This window comes from Lipotes vexillifer, unplaced genomic scaffold (genome assembly GCF_000442215.2).
Source record: "Lipotes vexillifer unplaced genomic scaffold, Lipotes_vexillifer_v1.1 scaffold466, whole genome shotgun sequence".
Lineage (NCBI taxonomy): Eukaryota > Metazoa > Chordata > Mammalia > Artiodactyla > Lipotidae > Lipotes > Lipotes vexillifer.
In genome coordinates, this window is record NW_006796103.1 from 1,384,898 (window position 1) to 1,390,488 (window position 5,591).

The window sequence follows — 5,591 nt, forward strand, 5'->3', positions numbered from 1 at the left end:
AGGGAAAGAAGCACGAGTGAGGAGTGAGAGAACAATCACCAGAGATTTGCAAGGCTGGGAATAGTTCCTGCTCCACCAGTCAGAAGAGAAAACATTGCAATTCTCAGGCTATTAGATAGGGTACTCAGGAGGGTACTTCCTTGGTGGTATGGTGGAATCAGCCCTAGAACAAAGGTTGCTCTAGTTGTTACGGAATGCAATTCATGTGCCTGACTCACAGTGAGGCCAAATATACCAAAACATCAGCATTTAGAGCAGAGAAAAGTTTATTGCAAGGCCAATCAAGAAGAATGTGTGGCTCATGCTCAAAATCCCTGGACTCTCTGATGGTTTTTAGGGAGAAGTTTTTATAGGCAAAATTTGGAGTGTGGGCTGCAGGGTGTGTGACTTTCTTCTGACTGGCTAGTGGTGAGGTAACAGGGCAGTGTTCCAGGCATCTTATGTTTAGCCTGAAGTTACCATCCTCTACCTGGGTGAGGGCCTTAGTTCCTACAGAAGAACTCAAAGATATTGTTATGTATATTCCTTGAGGAGGAACGAGGACACTTCCCCAAGGTTACACTATTGTTTCTTGACTGCTCCTCCTTTCTTTCTGCATTCCCTCCCTTTCCTAATTAGCAACAATTTGAATCTTCCCTTTGGAACTCAGGGAAGGTCCAGGAGGCTGAAGCCTTTTGCCTGCAAATAAGAAATGGGGGACACAGAAGGGATTTGTACCAGGGAAGGTCCCACAGGGTCTTGCTCCATTTCATGGTCTTACATAACATCTCTCAAGAGCAAACCTTGAAAGATCAAACTGTTACCAAGTGACTTAGCTGCATCTCTAAACAATGTTCACAGGAACGCAAAATTAGCCAGCATTCAGCAAGGTAAAACTCACAGTGTCTGGCATGCAAAGAGTTAGGAAAATATGACCCATAATGAGAAGAAAAAAATCAATTAATAAAAATAAGCCCAGAGATGATACAGTTATTAGGATTAGCAGATAAGGACATTGAAATAATTATCATAGCTGTATTCCATGTTCAATGTTCAAGACAGATTGCACAGGTTATTAGGGATAGGAAAAATATGAAAAATACCAAAATCAAGCTACCTAAAATGAAAATACAATCTCTGAGATGAAAAATACTGGATGGGACTAACATCAGATTAGATAATAAAAAAGAAAAGATGGGTGAACTTGAAGAAATAGCAGCAGAAACTATCCAAACTATGCAAACTATCCAAAGTGAAACACAAAGAAAAAAGATTGAAAAAAGTTAATGGAGCATCAGTGAGCTGTGGGGCACATTCAGTCAGATTAATACACATATAATCGGAATGAAACAGGAGGGAAGGGGGCAGGGCACAAACTTTAAAGGAATGACGTAGCCCAAGGACATGACATAAACTGATTAGAACAAAATGGGTCCAAGATGGCCGACAAGTTGACTTCCATTAGACCTTGAGCCTCAGTATATGCTCACTGTAACACATCAGCAAGCTAAATGACACACCCACAGGCACCAGGACAGTTCCAAGGCCGACCATAAGGATAAAAAAGTGTGCAGTGCCCCATTTCCTGGAAATCCCCACCCCTTCCCAAAATGGCTGGAATACTCCTCCAATTTATTAGCCTATGAAATTACCCACCCCTATAAAAACTGAAAACCCCATACCCTAGTGCCTTTCTCACCTTCTGAGATGGCCCACACTCTGTCTGTGGAGTGTGTTTCTCTCTAAGTAAATTCACTTCTTACCTATCATTTTGTCTCTCACTGAATACTTTCTGAGATGAGACATCAAGAACCTGAGCTTCATTAACTCCTGAAACCAGGTGTGTGATTTCGGTTGGAAGACTGTGGGTTTTCGCCGGATTCCAGCCCCAGTCAGGGTTTTGGCCAGGTTCAAGTCCTGGCCACATGGGTTTGAGTCCCAATAAGGGTTCTGACCTGGTTAGAGTCCTGGCCTCATGGGTTCAAGTCCCAAACTGAGGTGCACGGTTTCAGGAGTCCCTGTAGGAAAAAAGAGGTAAGGGGAACATTATTGAAAAAAAATAAGGGCTTCCCTGATGGCGCAATGGTTGAGAGTCCGCCTGCCGATGCAGGGAACACGGGTTCGTGCCCCGGTCCGGGAAGATCCCATATGCCGCAGAGGGGCTGGGCCGGTGAGCCAGGGCCGCTGAGCCTGCGCGTCCGGAGCCTGTGCTCCGCAACGGGAGAGGCCACAACAGTGAGGGGCCCGCCTACTGCAAAAAAAAAAAAAAAAAAAAAAAAAAAAAAGAAAAAAAATAACATCTCCCAAATTTCCAAATCTGATAAAAACTCTAAACCAGTGGTGCTCAAATCGGGGTGACTTTGCCCTTGAGGACATTGGCAATGTCTGGAGTCATTTTTGGTTGTCACAGAGGAGAATAATACTGGAATCTAGTGGGTAGAAGCCAGGAATGCTAAACATCCTATAATGCATAGACAGCCTTCACCAGGCCCCATAGTGCTGAGATTGAGAAAGTCAGCTCTAAATCTGCAGGTCCAAGAAGCCCAATCAGCCCCAAGCACAGAGAGAGAGTGGGGGAGAGAGAGAGAAGAGAACAACATGAAGGCATGTCATAATTGGATTTGCCTTAATCTGTGATAAAGAGAAATCTTAAAAGTAGCCAGAACAAAAAGGCATATTATGTCACAAAATCAAAGATAAGAATGATAATGAACTTCTCTTCAGAAGCAATGAAAGCCAGAAGATAGTGCAGCAACATCTTTAAAGGACTGGAGTCTAAATGTGGGGCTGTAAACCTACATCTCTATAATCAGCAAAAATATTTAGAAAACTAAGCAAAACAAAGACTTTTTATGATATAGTGAAACTGAAAGAATTCATCTCCAGCAGATTTGTAGTATAGGACATAATTTTTAAAGTTCTTCAGGAAGAAGAAAATCATACCAGGTTGAAATCTGTGAGGAGAAATAGACAAATCACAATTGTAACAAGAGATTCCAACACCCCTCTCTGAACAACTGAAAGAATGAGTAGGCAGAAAATCAGGAAAGGCATAGAAAACTTGAACAAGACTTGAACAATATTATCAATCAGCTTGATCTAATTGACATTTATAAAATACTCCACCCAACAACAGCAGAATACATAGTTTTCCAAGTGCACATGGGATGTTTACTGAGACAGACAGACTACATCTGGGCTATAAAACAAGTCTTGATAAATTTAAAATAATTTAAATCATACAAAGTATGTTCTCTGATCACAATAGAATTACCTTAGAAATAAATATTAGAAAGATATCTAGAAAATCACCAAATACTTGTGAAACCAAGCAGGACCCTGTGGGACTCCTGGGCACAAAAGACTTTCTGTGTCTCCCATTTCTTGTAGGGAATAGACTCCAGCCTCCATGACCTTACCTGAGTTCCAAAGGGCAGATTCGAACAGTTGCTAATCTGGGAAGGGAGGGGATGCAGAGACAAGGGAGGAGCAGCCAAGAAACAATAGTGCAGCCTTGGGGCAGGGTCCTAGTTCTGTCTCAAGGGACACACATAACAACATCTTTGAGCTCTTTACAGAACTAAAACCCCCAACAAGTAAAAGATGTTAGCATTCTTCATTCCAGAGAAGACCACCTGAGGCCAGATTAAAGGAACCAGAGAAGTTCATCAGGAGACTACCTGAGACCAGATTAGAGTGCAGGCCCTGCACACACCCTAATCCTTATCAGCAACCCTGCCCTTGAACTATTACTATAAAACTCCTCACCAAATCCTTCTGGGTTGGGACACACAGTTTTGAGAGGCATGAACCCACTGTGTCTCCCTTTTCCTGGCAAAGCAATAAAGCCATTCTTTTCTACTTCACCCAAAATTCTGTCTCTGAGATTTGATTCGGCACTGGTGCACAGATGCCGAGTTCTCAGCAGCAGTTTTAAGTCAAGGTTAACTTTTTTCCTATGGATATCTAATTGCTCTAACACCATTTGTTGGAAAGACTATTTTTCCTTCATTGAATTGCCTTTGAATCTACATTAAGAATCAGCTACCCATACTTGTGGGGTTATTTCTGGAGAATCTCTTCTGTTCCATTGACCTATGTGTTTATTTTGCACCAGTACCACACAGTCTTGGTTACCATAGCTATGTAAAAAGTCTTAAGATTGCTTCCCAATTTATTCTCCTTTTTCAAAATTTTATTAGATATTCTAGTTCCTTTGACTTTCCAAATACATTTAGAATAATATCATCTATATTGATAAAATCTTGCTGGGATTTTGATAGAAATTGTCATAAATCTGTATATCACTTTAGAGGCAATTGACATCTTTACTATGTTGAGTCTTCCAAACATGAACATATTATATCTCCATTTATTTAGATGTTATTTGATTTCTTTCTTCAGAATTTTGTAGTTTTGAGCATTGAAGTTCTGTGCATGTTTTCTTACATTTACGCCTAAATATTTCACCTCATCTTGAGCTATTGTAAATGTATCCTTAAGTATGATCCTGTCTGTAGGTTTTGTAGATACCTTTTATGAGGTTGAAGAAGTTCCTTTTACTCCTACATTGCTGAAAGTTTTTATCATGAATCTGTATTGGGTTTTCTCAAATGTTTTATTTTTTGCATGAATTGAGATGAACTTATGATTATATATTATTCTATTACTATGTATTACATGAATTGATTTTTAGATATTAAAATCACTTTAGAATAAATCTCACTTGGTCCTGGTATATAACCTTTTTTATGTATTGCTGAATTTGACTTGGGAATATTTTGTAAAGGAATCTTCTGACTGTGATAAGACTGGATATTGTACTAAATTTTTTTCTTGTGATGTCTTTGTCTGGCTTTGGTATCAGGGTAATAATGGCCTCATTGAAGAAGTAGGGAGTCTCCCTCCTCCTCAACTCTCTGAAGAATTTGTGATATATTATTATTATTTCTTCTTTAAATATTTGATAAAATTCATCAGTGATGCCATCTGGGCCATGCCTTTCTTTGTGGAATTTTTTTATTCCTAATTAAATAATTCCTACTTTCCTTGTTATAGGTCTATTCAGATATTCTATTTGTTCTTTATTTAAAAATATTTTTCACCTCCTTTATCTTAGCATTGGTGTTTTGACTATAGGTTTTTTTCTTTTTTTAAGAATTGGGGACTTCCCTGGTGGTCCAATGGTTAAAAATCTGCCTTCCAATGCAGGGGACATGGGTTCAATACCTGGTCGAGGAACTAAGATTCTACATGCCATGGGGCAACTAAGCCCATGCACCACAACTAGAGAGCCTGCATGCCACAACTACTGAGCCCATGCACTCTAGAGTCCATGAGCCACAACTAGAGAGAAGCCCACGAGCCACAATAAAGAGCCCACTCGCCACAGAGAAGAGCCTGTGTGCCACAACGAAAGATCCCGCATGCTGCAATGACGATCCCACACACCACAACTAAGACTCAATGCAGCCAAATAAATAAATAATTGAAGTACAGTTGAATTACAGTGTTGTGTTAATTTCTGCTGTACAGCAAAGTGATTCAGTCATATATATATATATATATATATATATATGTGTGTGTGTGTGTGTGTGTGTGTGTGTGTGTGT